Source organism: Ictidomys tridecemlineatus, chromosome 1, assembly GCF_052094955.1.
Source record: "Ictidomys tridecemlineatus isolate mIctTri1 chromosome 1, mIctTri1.hap1, whole genome shotgun sequence".
Classification (NCBI taxonomy): domain Eukaryota; kingdom Metazoa; phylum Chordata; class Mammalia; order Rodentia; family Sciuridae; genus Ictidomys; species Ictidomys tridecemlineatus.
This window is the reverse complement of record NC_135477.1, coordinates 194,172,842-194,191,063: the sequence shown is the minus strand read 5'-3', so window position 1 is coordinate 194,191,063 and position 18,222 is coordinate 194,172,842.

The window sequence follows — 18,222 nt, the reverse complement described above, 5'->3', positions numbered from 1 at the left end:
GTGTTGGACACATGGGAGAAATAAGAAAGCTTTGGTTAAAAAAAACAAGTGAGTCATTATATTAAAAATATTTGAAAACTACTTAAAGTGGAGAATCCAAGCTAAAGTAAATTCATCAGACCAAACCTAACATTCTTTTCAAAGATATAGATGAATTATTTTTATTATTTTTTTAAAAATGTTACATTTATCCCTGAGCAGAACTTAGATAACAGACTAGTTAATTCTAGTTAATTTAAAAAAAATTACTTCTAAATTTAGGTGGTGGAGTTCTAGAACTTATTTATCTTAATCATATTCTAGATAGTAAAATTGCTGAATTTTTTGGGCCCAAGAAGGAACATTCAAAGACAAACTTTCTAACATAAAGGTTCAAAAATACCTTCTAAACAGAGCTAGTTTCCAAATCATATGAAGGCTACAGTGACCTGGAGTTGGTGAGGAAAGAATAATCTATTCTTGCCCCCTGTGCCTCTGTCCAGAAGAGGAGGACCCAGGACATATTGATGCAGAAACATGTACAAGAAATTTTAATATACAGAGAGAGTGACTCAAGGCAAAGGGAGGTCTGACTTGTGTCTTGGCTTCTGAACTGATTTGTTGACTTAACTGTAGCAAGAAGACTGGGCTATTTTTCAAAGCCAGGAGAGATGCATGGTTTCTTCCTGTCCCAGAGTGTTAGTCCATAATCATGCTGAAAGGGTTTTGTGTTACTGAGCATAAGGAATATGTTTCACAATGAAGAAAAGCAACTCTCTCTTGCTATTCTTTATCTAGCGATCGGTTTCTTTCTCCCAGCTGAATATAAAGTACATTTTCCACTTTAAAATCACCCTTTAGAAATTTTGTTCTTATTCACTGTGGCAGGGAAGATAAAAAGTGATTATAGTGTCTATCCTGAGCCTCGGCTCCTGGTTACAGCTGACAAGTCTACACCCTAGTAGGAATAAAATCTTAAATGATTGCTATCTTTCTGGCTTTCTATACAATACAAAGATAAACTGTGAAACAAGTCCTTTTGAAAAATGGAAATATTTCATTAAGTCTACCCAAGTTAGACTTTTGGCAAAGGAAAAATCTGTCACTGAACCAGTACATTCCTCTTCCTTCTTAAGCTCTTGCTTATGCGGAGGTGATAAGTAAATGTTTCTTCTGATCTTGGTTCCAGATGAAGAATACCCATATTATTCATGTGGAACCAAATATGCCATCTGCTTCTTGTTACCAAAACTGTGTGGCTGTGACATAAAACTTAGTTGTTGATGGCTTTACTGAATTATTCTTTTTGTGAACATGAAGGTTGCTTTCAGAATTTTCCCTCAGAGAAAGTTGTTGCTGTTTCTGTTATGGAATGGGAGAATAAAAAGGTGTGCCAGTTATAACTTCACCGTGTCCAAATCACAAATGCTGGATTTTGGTGCCATTAATCCATTTTCATTATCTCATTCTTTTGAAAGCAGACATCTGACCCATAGGAAGGAACCCAGAAGAGCAGAATAATGAGCAGGGACGGAAGCAGCAGGAGCTGTGGGGAGTCTGCCATTTCTCTGAGCATAGGGGTTACTAGAATCTGCCAATATCCTGGTCAACTTTCTACTCTTCTTAGTCAATTTCCTAGACAGACAGCATTTGAGATTTAGAAATGTCTGTGCTTTTCTTGGGTATTTACTTAGTATCAGAGTTAATAATCTTTCTGACTGGATCAGAATTTAGCTTCAGGTATTACTGTTTTTTTTTAATACTGCCTAAGGCAAATGTGGACAAAGTATGGCCCACAGGCCAAATCCAGACCATCATCTACTTTTGTAAACAAAATTTTACTGAAATGTAACCATGTTCTTTTTTTTTAGACACTGTTTTCAGGTTCAATGGCAGACCTGAGTAACTGCAACAGAGACTGTGCCGTCCACAAAGCTTCAAATATTTACTAACCACCCCTTTGAAGGAAAGGTTTGCTGAACCCTGGTCTGGGGTCCTGACACTATTTGCTTAGAAAGTTCTCTTACTTTGTGCACTTTTCTTAGCTCAGCTTTCTCATCTGTAAACTGGGGACAGAAACAAAACCTGTCTTGCAAGGTTCTTGTGAGGATGAAATTAGATAAACCATGCAAAGTGCTTAGCACAGGGACTGGGTAAACGTTCCATCAAAGTTAGCACAGTTGAGACTTGCAGTGTTATTTGCAACTATCAATTTTAATTCTTCCTTGTGAAGCAGTTCAGTTCTAAGAACAAGAGCATCAAACTTGGGCTCAATACCTCTGGTACAGCTACTACCTGTGCTACCTTAAGACACTATTGTAATTCCATCGTATTCTCTCTATTCTGAGAATAGTGAAAATTACTGTGGAGACAGAAGGAAATCCTTAAAACTTTTAGAGAATAACAAGACCAACAGCAATAATAAGACAAATGATATACAACAGGTGAAAGATCACAACAGTAGAAAATCCAACTACTCCTGGGAGATAAAATGTAGTCAACATTTTCAGGAAAATGGATTTTCAACCAGCAGTCTCTACTTAGCTGAACTACCCAGTAAATGTGAGGGTGAAATAAAGACATTTTAAAGATGCAAATTATAAATAATAAAAACAAATTGAAACCTCCCCCAAACTATTTCTTGGTAATATATTGGATGATGTGCTGAATAAAAGGGGGGGAAAGAAAGAAAAAAGTAAACTAAGAGAGCAATGTATTAGCTGGAGGAATTCTGGGAAGATGAGTTTGCAGTCTATAATGCAAATCCTGGAGTTGCCCTTGAAGAAGGAACAAGTAGGACAAAAACCCATCGACCACATCTGCAGCAGCACTTCGTGATGATGCATCACCTGTTGTTATAAAATATGAGTGAGTGGAAAGAGGAGAAGAACCACTGAGATGGGAAGACCTGAATCGAATCAATCATGGAGACAAAGGAATTTCTGATAGCTTTGAGAGCAGAGGACCAAAACAATAAGAAATTTTCAAAAAAAAAAAAAAAAAGAAATTTTCAATTCTAAAATCAGTCATCTTTTCTTCTTTTCCCTCTTGTATCTGCCCAGAGTCTAATTAAATGAATATCCTTTAATCACCCAAACTATCTCAAAGGCAATTATTAGACATAACCCTACTTTTTGTAAACTTATCCAATTCTCGACCCTTATTAATTATTTATATTGTATCTACATTGTTAGAACAAGTAGACTTTGTATATACTATTATGTGGACATGTATATAACTTGTCATCTGAATCAAGAAAGTTTTGATAGTGAAAGGATCCACTAGGATCAACTAGGCCAAGACCAAAGGGATCAACTGGAGCCCTTTGGAAAATTGTATCATATATTGGATCATCTTCTTTATAACAATTATTTAGCATTACTAACAAAGTTAAACATGCACTTAATGGTTATCACTTGTCCTTATGTTGATGCCTCACCAGTCATTTTGATCTTCTGAAGCCTATTGTCTAATAGATTCTGCAAGAACTGCTTATGAAAGAAAATGCCTTCAGTCTTTGCATGAGCATATCTCATCCTCTTAGGCTTCATACTAAGAGATTAAGTAGACTGAAGATAAAGTGTTATCATATTTTTTAAAGTTAAAAGTTGTATAATGTTAGATTTATCCACTTAAGTATATAATTAGTTAATTACTGGTATACTCACAAGGTTTTTCGACAATCACCACAATCAACTTTAGAATATTTCATTGCCATAAAAAGGAACTCCAACCAGGCACAGTGGCTTATGCCTGTAATTCCAGTAGTTCAGGAGGTTAACACAGGAGGAACACAAGTTCAAAGCCAACCTAAGCAACTTATTGAGGCCCTGAGCAATTTAGCAAGACCCTGTCTCAAAATAAAAAAGAAATGAAGAGCTAGGGATGTGGCTCAGCCCCAGGCAGACACTAATTTACTTTCTGTCTCCAAAAATTTGCCTCCAAAAATGCCTATGGGAATTTTATATGAATGGAATTATATACTATTCAGTCTTTTGTGACTGATTTCTAAGACTGAGCATACTGTTTTCAAGTTTTGGCAGTATTATAGCATGTATCATTTTCCCCTCTTTTAATAGGATAAATAATATTCCATTACATAGTTAGGATAAATTAAACACGATTGATATTTGAACAGAAATAAGAACTTTAAAATTTTCTAAAATGGTTTTACTATATTTTTTCATCATTAGAATTATAACTAATATAACTATCATGTTAAGTAAAAGATATATATATATATATATTTAAAAACTTAATGAATACATAATATATTAATATAAGATTTATTTCAGATCTTAATAATGTAAGGTATTTTATATTTAAATATAAAATTAATGTTTAATACCTTTTTAATAAAAGTTTAACATTGAATTGAAATTAATTGAATTAAAAATTCAACATGAAGCCCAAATAAAATCAATATGGACGAGTAATGTGCCCTGATAGCTGTCAGAAAATGTATAAAAGGGTAAAAATAGTTCATGGAATTATCTTCTGTCTACACAGAAAATAACACTCTGAATAAAGTCATCTATCAATGTCCCAATTATCTTTTTTTTTTTTTTGTATGAGGAATCTAATCCAGGGTTGCTTTACCACTGAGCTATATCCCCAGCCCTTTTTATTTTTTACTTTAAGACAAGGACTCACTAAGTTGCTGAAGCTGGTTTGATTACTTGCGATTTTCCTGTCTCAGCCTCCCAAGTCACTGGGATTATAGGCTTGCACCATTGTGTCTGGATGTCCCAATTATTGATGCCTTAAACACTCCATTTTTGCCAGAGCAAAAGGCTCGTGCATTTGGTGAACAAAGCATAGAGCTGCTAGGTGTCTAAGTGAGGACTCTTAAAGCTCTTGAGGTCAAGGGTGTATTAGAGAATACAATCCTGATAACTGAGGCATAAAATATTCACTTCTTTGCTCTTCTTAGTATCCGTAACAACTACAATTTGGTTTGTGGGTATTCAGAAAACCTCTCTAGAGTTTAAATTTAAGAATCACTTTAGCTTCAATAGATTCATTTTTTTTTCACTGTGGTTGTAGGAATAAAGTTCACTCAAGTCCATTATAGTCACAATGGTATGTACAGACACAAAGAAAAATGCTATACTATGATTCTTTCTAGTGTAAAGCTTAGCTTGTTATAACAATCGAGTTGACAAGCTTTTGTGTGCAGTCAGTTCTCCTTACTCATGATAGTTACATTCTAGAATATAGCTATGAATACTGAATTCCCAGACATTGAAGCATTACTTCCATGGAGGAATATAGGGTTAGATTCCTACAAGCCTCTGGTTATAACATTTCCTTAATTGATCAAAACATACCTTGTGTTATATATATTTCTTTTAAAGGTACTTTATTTGCCACACATCATTGACTTACTAACATTGAACTCAGGGTCAATAGCACTGTAAGTCATGCCTAAATGGTGCTTGGCCAACACATGCATTTTTTCTGTGAGGCATAGTATAGCCTTTTTGTGGTTTGGAACACTAGCTAGCACTTCAACACTTCAGCACTGTCTGGAGATCATTTTAGATATAGAAAATACCCAACAAAAAGTACAGAAATGTAAGTAAATATAATCACTCCTCAAACAATTTGAACTTCAAGAATTTTCATAAATGCCCCATCCCCATTCCTCAGAAATCTTTTCCACTACAATATTTTTTCCCCAGTTTTCTTAGGTTTAATTATATGTGCCCTGTTCATAAACATGGTTTAAAACAGGGTTCCACAAGCCCACCAGAATTTATATGTCAACTTTTGTGTTTATATTCAAATTTGATTTCCTTTGGAAAGAGATCCATGGATTTCACTGTATTTTTGAAGGAGGTCTAGAACCAATGAAAAGGTCTTTCAAAGGAGGTGAGGAGTGATGAGAAAATAAATGAAAGTCAAGGACTGGGCCTGTAGCTCAGTGGTAGAGTGCTTGCCTAGCATATGTGAGGCACTGGGTGTGATCCTCAGCACCACACACAAATAAATAAATAAAATAAAGGTATTGTACCCATCTACAACTAAAAAAAAAAAAAAGAAAAGAAATTAAAGTCAAGTAATGGCAACATTTAAAGAGCTAACAGAGGAAGAGGAAACAGTGAAAGAGAGCCTAGGAGGAAGCCAGTCCAGTGGTGACCCAAAGTGGAGGTAGCATGAAAGTCCTAAACAGCAGAAGTCATCAGCACTGTGTCAGATAGCCCAAGGTTAAGAAAAATAGGTGTTCCAGAGGTCAGTGGAGCTCAGGTGAGAGCATTCTTGGTGGAGTAGTAAGGGTGGAAGGAAACAAGAAAGCAAAGAAGGAAAGAAGGAAGAAAGACCATGAATGAAAGGAAAGATAGGATAATAGTTGAGAGAAGATGTTCTTGAAAGATCATGTGACTACTCTGAGGATAAAAGGGGTAAAGGAGGAAAGCTGGTGAAACAGACAAAAATACATATCAGGCATCTGCTCCGAGTCAGGTGCTCTGCAGAGTGTTGAAACAGAACAATTTTTAAAACACACAGATACTTGCCCATGTGTAGGTTTTAGGCTAAGGACTGCTTTACAAGCCAGGCTTCCCACAGAATCCCCTGGGAAGTTTTTGAAATTAAGACCTGAGTTTCAGCCTGCCAGATTCTGACTTCATTGGCCAAAGGTGGACCTACGCATCAGTTTTGTAAGTCATTCTTATATATGTGCAGGAATGAGTCACTGTTCTGGAGAGAGGGGCAGGTACATCAATATATATCAGAGCCATGTAGCAGACCTGGCCCATCCTTGTCCATCTCAGCAGGAGTGAAAGATGTCAGCATGGAATTTAAGGAAGTTACTGCACAATGGCCTTGTTCTCTCTGTGCAGTTAAAAGTAAAATGATCTGCTGAGAGTGAGGAGTAGAGAGAAATTTAAGAAAGGGGCAAGAGTCTGAACTGATTACAACAGTACTGGAAGACGGAATTGACATAGACATACTGTCAATCAGCTTAGAGGAATCAGAAGAACCTGGAAAGCTTGAAACTGTAGCAACAATGATTTGCATTTATTCTTGATTTTCTGTCAGCAGGAGAAAAATGTATTTGTCTTATCTTACCAAGAAAACTATTAATTTACTCTGATTTTTGTTTTAATTCTGCAGTTCATGGTGTGATGCTGGCAATGCTAGTCTGTAAAGACTCAATAAAACAACATAAAAAGAAGTGGAATCCAGCCCCTGTCCCAGCACAGAGTGTTCCAAGTGTGATATTTAGTTCTGACATGTGCTGCTTACATAGCAGTCTCTTCTGGGCTTTAGATATAATTAAGTCACATGTGACTGCAATGGGACTTTTAGTTCAATGACTGAATTTGCTGTCACCTTGAGTCTCTGTGATGAGACATCCCCATTCTGTTCCCACAAGCCTCTCAGGGATGGGCTGGACAACTTCATGATTTGGGTATCACTGGAGAGAGGAATATCATTTAAGAAAGAGCTTGATGTTTTCTTTCCAAAATTTCCCTCAGGAGGTACCCATAAGTAAAGTGAATGTGCCTGAAATTCATTCCAAGACAGATGCAGTGTTATTAGAAATGCTCCTGATTTGCCTTTCTTTCAAGGACAAGAAAAACTTTGGAAAATGATTTAAAAGAGATGAAAGATTGACCATCCCTCAAACAAGATATAAAATATTTAGGATGTTGAGAATCAAGCAACACACATCTAGTAACAATTTAAAGTCTTTCTGCAAATATCATATAACAGGTAGAGGTATACAAAGTTAGCCAACAGTGCATGGCCAAAGAAAATACATGTGCATTGACCAGAATTGTGGAATTTTGTCAGTGATACCATTTTCTACTCTTTCTTTTACAAATGAGAAGACTGTGTCATTGAAAAGGTAAAACTGTATCAAAGGCACAGTTTATTCATCCACAAAAATGCATTGGGCACCTATTTTATCTACATTGCGAAAGGAAAAGGAAATGAAGAACATGAGGTTCTCCATAGGTTCATGGAGCAGTTATCATGAAAGGGCGCCTCACAGTTGGGTCTTCTTTCCACTCCACCACTAGTCATGAGGGAGTGAGGCACAAAGACACTTCTGTCAGCTCCCATCAAAGAGATAAGTTCCCATCAGCTGCAGAGGTAGGATCCATTGTAGATGCCAGAAAGCACATTTTGAATAAAAGAAGAGGAATGTAGTAAAAACATATCAAAATCGGTCTGAATGGGCTTGAAACAGGGAATTCTAAATATGAGGAACAGAAAAGGCTCACCAGTCAGAAGAGAAAACTGCTCTTGATGGCTTGTGAATAGATTGACTTGGATAGAGAGAATTCTGATAAGAAGTAATACAAGGACTAGGGATGAAGCTGTGTGGTAAAAAGCTTGCCTAGCTTCTGTGCAGACCAAGGTTCAGTTCCCTGTATAAAACACACACACACACACACACACACACACACACACACACACACACACACACATACACACACGATAATACAAGGTGAGAATAAAAACAGGAAGCTATGACTATTTTACTCTGTGGGCAAAGACGAAGTGCTATGGTATTATCCAGTTGAAAACCATCATGAAAAGACTATTCTAGGAAAGCTGTAAGGAGGAAGAGCTGGAATCAGGAGATGGAAGGAAGGAGGAAAATCATGGTGTCATTAACCCAGTGTTGGGGAGTTTTTACAGGGGTCTGAAAAGGCTAAGGAAACAGAGTGGGGCTGAAGATTAAGAACTAATCCTGGAAGAAGAAGAAAAGGCATAAGAGCTCTGGAAATGGAAGCTCATTGTTGATTGTGTTGGCTCTAAGAACTGAAGTCAAAGAAACAGGTAGCTTCGTTAGGGAGGTTAGCAAATATATTGAGAAATTTTCTGTTTCAGCTTGAACTTAAGTAACCTTTCAAAGATGTCTTACTTTGTAATAATAAAAACAAACTCAAACAAATAAAAAAAAACACGTCCAAAGAACAAAAATGATCCTAGCTAATCAGCCTTTACAAAATTTAAATCAATTTTTATAAACTTTGAACTGGAAGTCTTTTCTTGTTTGGAGCTGTGAAGAATAGATACTGGAAAGGGTTGAGGATATAGCTCTGAGGCACAGTACTTGCCTGGCATGCATGGACTGAGTTCAATCCCCAGTACCAAACAAACAACAAAAAAGACAGCCTCTATTGGGTCCCCTCTTGCTCTGTAGGAGCTATCTCTTCTCTTCTTACTTGAAAAAAATCGTACTGTTTTACTCTCAAAAAAAAAAATACACACATGCACACACACACACACACACACACACACACACACACACACCCATACTCCCACATACATAAGTGATTGGGAAATGACTATTTAATTCTATTTAGCATCTTAACTATCCTACTTAAAAAAAACAATAAATCTGTCTTTTTCACATCCTCTCATATCTAATTACAATAGGATGCAGATGTCTTCAAAAAGGAATAATTTGGGTAATTTAAAAATGACTGGAAGTGTCATTGCTTATAGTTTTTAGTAAGCCATTGAGAGCAGTTAGGATCTGGACATTTTAAATCAGGTGTAAACTGTTGAAAAAGAAGTGTTTGCAAAACAGAGACTAACTGTTTTGAAATTTAATTATTCACTCTATTTGGATTAAAATAAGCCCCTGTTGATTCTTTTTTTTTGTGGGGGGGGGGAGTTCTTCCAAAAAAATCTTATGAGAGTTCTTTATGCTGGTGGTATATCTGCTGAATATTTCATTTACATTTGTCCTGATTCTACTGTTTTGCTTTCCTATACCACCTATGGTTACTAAGGCTCATTTGTTAAAATTCACACTTCTATTCTTCTTTATAGGTTATTTAATACTGCATAATAAGGCAATTAGGCTGCAACCCAATGCACTCTAAGCAGCATGGGGATGATCCAAAAAAGACAAAATAAAGTTAATGTAACATAAAAATGACTAAACAGCATTTTAAAGAAATAAGATTACTTATAAATACTTTACTGTCATTAGGATCCACCGGAAAGTAGTTCAGGAAATTTAACATCCTCAGGGTCTTTCACAGAGTGTGATTTTACGAGACTATTTGTAAATAATTTTTATATATTTTTGAAGATGAAACCTCAAGTTTAAATGTCTTTTGATCTCTTTAATGTGTTGCATGTCTTGTAATCTCTTTGTGTTGCACAGCTATTAGAATTCACTTAATTTGACCTATCACAATAGATGGTGTTTAACCAAGACCAAAAAGGAAATTACTTAAATGAAAAGGAAAAAATTGGAATTAAAAGGAAACAACTGAAGAATTCTCCCAATGTTTTTGCCTTCATTTAAGCTTCTCCTTTTTGCTATGCATCAGCTGGCTGAGAGATTCACTGTCCTTAGTCCTCTTCATTAGCCAAGCATTCAGCATATCATTGGCAAAGTGAGTCTTGATGCCGGAATCCCTTGACCTCTTTTCCTACTCAGTTTTGGAAGTTATATTAATAAGGACATGGTACATTATCCTGTGGTAACAAATTGACCGCCAAGTCTCAGTGGATTAACACAACAAAATATGTCTTTCAGTCTGTCTAAATTTGTTCAGCCCAGAGCCCTGTTCCAGTCACTCAATTTTTAGTGGCTCCACCATAATGTAGCAATGTTATTTCATGAAAAGTGGCCACAGAGTATGCTAGGGGTGCACAAGGAACATAGAACATGAAACTCTCACGTTCTTTCATGTTCACTTTGTGTGCTGGGCAAGGGAGTGTAGAAAACCCAGGGAGATGAAAAGTGATAGTGAATTGCAAGCATTCTCTTTATGTCAGGGGAAGGTATATCTCCTGCAAGGCAACAATCTAGAATTTCAAGAAAAGAGATGAGCCAGGCTTTGGAAAAACCACTTGTTTTTTTCTGGATATGAATCTATAAAATGAGAAATTTAGAAGAGATTGTGGGAAGAGAAACATCAGGCCCTGAGAATCATGTCCTGTCACCTAAGGGTCCGTGGGCTTTAGATGGTGAGATTTAATATGTTGTCAAGAACTAAATTACATCAGTGAGCAAAAGAGGTCTAATATTAAAATAGAACAAGGCATTAAATACAAAGGGCCAAAAACTTTAAATTGTTCTCCCTCCCCAATTCACCACTCTGAGCATGTTCCATAAGCAAAATAACCTAAGTATCAGGGCAATTAATTATACAATGGCTTTCCTTCCTCTTAAACGGAGATTATTGTGTTTTATAAGAGGATGATTGTAGAGTTTTGTGCCAATAAGAGCACAATGAAAATAAACAGGAAAGGTGAATAACATCTTTCTTATGTGATAAATAGCATCTAAATGTTTATGAATTTTAACACAGGCATTAAACCAGTAGTAGCCTTCAATATTTTGGAGTTAAATCTGAATAAAGTAAGTACAAAGAATTCACAGTGACAAAATGATTCTATGGAACTCTCAAGATAAAAGGGAAAAGGGGCTGTATTACACACTTTTTCTCTGGGTTAGGTTTCTACCCCCAACTGCCATTCCCGTTGCCATTGTATGGGTCTGGAGAACCTGTTATATTGAAAGTGTTTGGAATGAATAAGAAAGTCTTTAAAAGTTTTCTTTTCTTCCCTGTCCCCCTCCCCCACTCCCTCTTTCCCTCTTCCTCCCCCTTCCCCTCCTCTTCCTTCTTCTGTCTTCTTCTAGTTATAGATGGAGACAATATCTTTGTTTTATTTATTTACATAATTATTTTATGTGGTGCTGAGGATCGAACCCCAGGTGCCTCACACATGCAAGGCAAGTGCTCAACCACTGAGCTGTTACAACCCCATCCCTGAAAGTTGTTTTGAGAGTTTATGACATAATTGAGAATACTTATTTCTGTGAAGCTGAATTAGCCTGGACATTACTTGACCCTTATGATATGGGTAAAGCTCTTGATAGAAGTCAGTTCTATCAAGCAAATGATTTCTACCTAAATTTGAGTTACATAAGGATCATAAAGGCCATGGATATTTTAGGGAAATATAATTGGTTAATGACTACAATTACAAAACTGTGTGCTGTATCTTGATTGAAGGTGATTCCTTAGCTGTAGTCTAAAACCCACTTAAGAACTAGAAATCAGTATTAGGTTTGGCCTGAAACTCAACAGCACAGTAATAAAACAATGTACATACATACCAAAGATGTGATATACAGTTCCAAGATTTGATCTCCAAAGAGATGAAGGAGTTTGTAGATGGTCTATACCACAATTATATAGGAGTCAGAGGAGATTAAACTGTCCTATTACCAAGATTTTTATCAGATTCAAACACAACATAAATTTCAATGACGCAATCTATGTTAATGGACTACCCGAGAAATGGCAGACAAAGATCCTACTGGTAGGAAACTATTTACTGAATGTACCTTCATCAATGAAATGAGATGTTATAGCAATGAAATTATCTTCTTCATCTACTTATGAATATAAATAATTAAAATAAATCAAAGTGAGGGAAGAAATAGAAGGCAGCAAAAAACAAAGCCAAATAAATAAACATTATATTTCAGAATCTTAAAAAAGAAGAAGAAAAGAGGTAAAGAGGAAGCAGGACTTTGGGAATAAAAGAGTAAGAGTCTTAGCAGAACTTTTCCCCAAAAAACAAGAATTTCAGTGAAGAAAATATTGTTTACAAAACAACCACTAATCACTCACATTTATATTCTCTGCAAATTGTCCTAAGTGCATACATCAAAATGTGAAAAAATTCATTAGAAAAAAGCTTCTAAATCTCTTCTTGATTTAAATCTCTTCTTGAGCCATGACCCAGTCCATTATACCCACTTTCAATCTTCTGGGAAGCTCTACCCTAGACATGTTTAGTCAAGTAAATTGGCACTTCCTGTTCCTGAAGCTTCCTGTTACAAGCTACAATTTCACCCCAAGAGGGGAAGGCTGCTAGTGCTTCTCATCCATCCCCTCTTCTGCCCCCCAGGCCCATGTTGCAGATAGAACATCTGACAGAAGATCAAGGAGGAAATAGAAAATTTGAACAATTCTATAAATCAACTGGAACTAATAATATCCCTAGAACATTCTATCAAGTTACAATAGAATACCCATTCTTCTCAAGTACACAAGGGACATCCCCCAATATGCTAAGCCATAAAACAAGACTCAAGATATTTAAAATAATTGAATTAATAGAAAGTATGCTTTCAGATGGGAATTAGCCAGAGACAATTACTGAAGGAAACTTGGGGAATTAATAAATATCTGAAAATTAATCATACTAGTAGCAAGTTGCTTTCAAAGAAGAAATCATAAGAGATATAAGAAGAAATTTTGCAAATGAGTAAAAATTAATATAAGGCATTAACAAAAAATTATGGGATGCTGCTAAATCAGTGCTCAGAGTGAAATTTATAACTGTAAATGTTTCTATTAAAAATAAAGATCTCAAGACTATACTCAAAGGACTTAAATCAGCATATTACAGTGACACAGCAATATCAATATTTAGAGCAGCTCAATTCACAATAGCTAAACTGTGGAACCAACCTAGATGCTCTTCAGTAGATGAATGGATAAAGAAAATATAGTATATATATTCAATGGAATATATACTCAGCTTTAAAGAAGAATGAAATTGTGGCATTTGCTGGCAAATGGATGGAGTTGGAAAATATCATGCTAAGCCAAATAAGCCATTCCTAAAAAACCAAAGGTTGAATGTTTTCTCTGATATGAGGATGCTAATTCACAATAAGGCAGGGGGGCACGAGGGAAGAATAGTGTTACCTTAGATTAGGTAGAGACAAGTAAATGAAGGGGAGGGGAGGGGAAATAGGGATAAGAAGGATAGTAGAATGAAACAGACATTATTACCTTATTTAGATATATGACAACATGACTGATGTGATTCTACAATATGTAAAATAAGAAAAATGAGAAGTTATACCCCATTATACATAAAAGTGAATAAATGCATTCTACTGCCATGTATAACTAATTAAAGCAAATTAAAAAATTAAAAAAAGAAGATCTCAATCAATGACCTCACCTTTTGTCTTAAAGGACCAGAAGAAGTAGAAAGAAAAATAAACAAAAAGCAAACACCAGGAAGAAATCATTGTAGATTAAACCAGAAATATGTAAAAGAACATAAGAACACCATGGAGAACATCCACACAACTCAAAGTTGGTTCTTTAAAAAGGTCAATAAAATTGACACCAGGACCAAGTAGGAAACATCCCAGTGGTGCACAGCTGGTTGAACATACAGAATCCCACTATGGTAATACACTATACCAATAGGAAAAAAAGCAAGAAGTAGATAGTCTTCACAATAGAGCAAGAAGTAGCATTGAACAAAATCTAACACTCTGATAAAAACCCCTAACAAATGAGGAATAGAAGAAAACATGGAGTGATGTAGGTTATCTACAAAAAAAAAACTACAACTGATATCATATTGGAAGAATAATTAATGAATGCTTGCTTTCCTGTTAAAATTAGGAACAAGGCAAAGATGTCTATTCTCACAATTATAATTCAAGATCATATTAGTAGTTAGGAAACAAATATAAATAATAAGGCAGGCAGACCAGAAAGGAAAAAGCAAAACTATATATGAGGTTATTCTTTATAGAGAGAATCCTAAGTAATATACTATAACTCTGTTAGGATAAATTTTCAGGAAGGTTTTAGAATAAAGGATAAATATAAAAAATTAAGAAAACCTGAAAATTAAATTAAGAAAAGCATTCCAGTTACAATGACATAAAAAGAATAAAGCACTTGGGTACAAATTTTACAAAACTAATACAAGATCTAACTTTAAAATTATAAAACATTAGTAAAGTTTATTTTAAAATATCTAAATAAATGGAAAGATTGTCTATGTTCATTAATCAGAAAATAAAATGTTGTTGAATTGGCAACACTTCTTGAATTAATCTACAGATTCAATCACTATTAAAAAAATCTAACAGTATACAGAAACAATAATTGATATAACTCAACACTGGTAGAAGGTTAGATTTGCAGATCAGTGAATTCAAATTCAGTGTCCAAAAATGCTCAGCTGATTCTGTAGAAGGGAGCCAAGAAAACTGATGAGGAAAGAATAGTCTTCCCAATAAAGTATGCTAGGAGAACTCAAGAGCTACACACAAAACAATTTAATCCCCTTCCTCACACCATACACAAAAAGTTATTTAAAATTTGATCAGAGTCCTAACTGAAAGAGGTAAAATTATTACAGTCTTGAAAAAACAGTAAATCAACATGACTGTGGTTAGGCAATGGTTTTCTGAGATGTACAAAGGAAAAAAATCATTTATTAGGTTACACACATCAAAATTAAAAATGTTTGTGCCACAAATAATGGCAATGAGAAAAGAGAGTCCATTGAATAGGAGCAAACATTTTTTAAAAATATATCTGATAAAAGATATATATTCAGAGTATGTAAAAACCATATAACTTAATAATAAAAGGAAACTCCACTTAAAATTAGACAAATAATATAAACAGACATTTCTCAAAAACAGACTAATAGCCATTTTGTTTTGCAGATGAAATAATGTTCAACATCATCAGCCATCAGAGGAATGCAAATTAACACTATAAAGAGTACTACTTTACTTGTTAGGGTGGCTATAATAAAAATGACATTCAGAGTTGGTAAAAATGTGGAGAAACTGGAATGCTCCTATAATGCTGGTGAGAATGTAAAATGATACAGTATACAATAAAATATACAATACCAACAAAGTATTGGCATATTCTGTAACATAGATGAAACTGGAAAACATTATGCTAAGAGAAAGGAGCTAGTTACAAAAGGCCACATATTACATGATTCCACTTAACATAAAACATTTGGAATAGACATCTTCAGAGCCAGGAAGTAAATTAGTAGTTGCCTAGAGCAGGGGCAAGGGAGATGGAAGGGAGGGACTGCTAACGAATACATATTTCTTTTAGGAGGGGTGAAAATGTACTGAAAGTATATTATAATAATGGTTGCACAACCTTGTGAGCCTACCAAAAACCACTGAAGTTTATACTATAAATGTGTAGACTCTTCAGCAAGTGAATGTTATCTCAATAGATCTGTTTAAAGTTTAAGTGGGAAATAAAGATTCACAAATATAATGCAGTCACCCCTAAAAAATCATCACATTTCTGTGTTTCTAGAGCTTTAATTGCAGGATGGGGCAGATCTGAAACAGAAAGGCCAGTTGCTGAAGAGGGAATTAAGTTTTCAACATTCAGGAACTGATGCAACTTTAATGGAATAAACTCATTTTCCTTCACTGCAGACAACAACAAATCAAAAATCCTTGACAGCAGCATACATTTCTGAAAAAAAAATTCCCTTGTCTACAGCTTCCATTTGGAAGAACCTCAACCTATTTTATATAACTCTTTTTAATCAGCCTGGGGGAGCTGTTAGGAGGAATCTGAAGAGCACTCGCTGGCAGGATTGCCTTGTTAGTCTGGAACTCTGTCATCTGAAGGTGTGGGCTCTTAGGCTGGGCAAAGGAGTGAGTTGAGAACTTTGGGGAAAGAGAAAAATAAGATAAACATAAAGGAATGAGCTTAGGTACTAAGTGTCTCTGTATTCAGAATGTGTCCTACATAACCTGTTTCTATTCACCCAGCGACAATTCGTGTTAGAGTAAAACATGAAAGCATAATTGGAGCAAAACAAATCCAATTCCTTCTTCCAGGGAATCAAAGGCCAGACACTAAACTGAGATGGAGTAGAATCTTAAAGAGGGAGCTAGTTGTGCAGGAGAAACATTTGGGGAACTGCATGAAGGGAAACAATCCAAAATAGGGTTGCCAGATAAAGCGGGTTATCCAGTTAAATCTGAATTTCAGAAAAACATTTTTTTTTAACAAATAAGCATATCCCAAATTTGGAGCCCATTTTTATTTGCTAAATTTGTATCTTTATTGTTTTTGTAGTTCTTAACTACTGCAACTCTAATCCAATGGGTAAAGTTAGATAATGAAAAATCAGGACAATGAGTTGGTAATAAAAAGAGCTTGGCAGAAAAGCAGGCTCTTCAAGTGATAGAGATTGGAATGCAAGACCAGAAGAGGAAGGATGGGTCCAAGTTTAGAGAACCCATAGCAACGGCTTTGTAGAGGATTTTATAGCTCAGTTTTGTAGCCTCATTAATGAAATATATACACTCTGGGAAAAACACAGGATGATTTTAGTTTTATACATTTCATATATCATGACATAAACATTTACTAACCTCCCTGAGCCACATGAAGAATATTCCTTGGTTAACATACTTCCATGCATAATAGTTCCAAGAACAAATTCCCTTCAGGAACTCCCAAATAATGACATTTTTGGTGGGTCTTTCAGAGCATATGGCACAAAATTTCCACTCCTGAAGATCCCAAGTCATCTCTGATCCTGTTCCCACATAAAATCTTCTTCAATGGAGCAGAAAAGAAGCCGTACTTTCCTCTCCAGCTGAAGTTCTCAAGAGCAGCAGAAGAAAAGAAAAAGCTAATGTTGTCCATATACACAGACAGACTGAGTTGTTCCTATGAACTTGGAGATAAGAGTAGATGCCCCCAATTAAACGAGCAGAGTTTACCTTAATTCAGTGTGATTTGTCATTTGGGGATTAAAACAAAAGGTGGTTTGTGATATATCACTGAAGCATTTGAGCAGTCAAAAAATTTAAAAAAAATAAGGAATGTGGGTAAGATGTCAAAGAGAGAGACATGGAATACAAGGGTCATTAGGTAAGAGGAACATGACAGGATGCATCAAACATGGAGGACTGAGTAAATAAACTCAGAAGGAAAAGTTGGCAATATCCATCCAAACAAGATGCACATCTTACCTAAGCAGACAGAAGCATTATGATCTGCTGGTGAGTCAATATCTCTCTTTGAGCCTTGAAAATAAGGTGGAAATGGGCTGGTCAACCAGAAGCCTACACCGTGCCTTGTGTTCATAAGCCCATGGAACATGTAGGGCCAGTTTCTGAGTGATGGTGCACAGCTCAAAGAACACTTCCAGTGAGGCATCCTGGTGGCCTTTCCAATGCAGCACATCCAGGTTCATTGCACAACTTCTTCACACAGGAACACGGAGTTCCCAAGCCAGAATTATCCCCCAAGTTCATGAGATGGCCTTTATGTTGCTCTGCCTAATCGCCTCTAACCCCCTACCATTCTGATTAGCAGCATGTGCAGTGTGGACTTCCCTGCAGCTCCAGATCTAGAGCTCACATTCCTGTGTCCTGACTGCCAGCCCTGGCATTGGCACTCACTACAGATCATC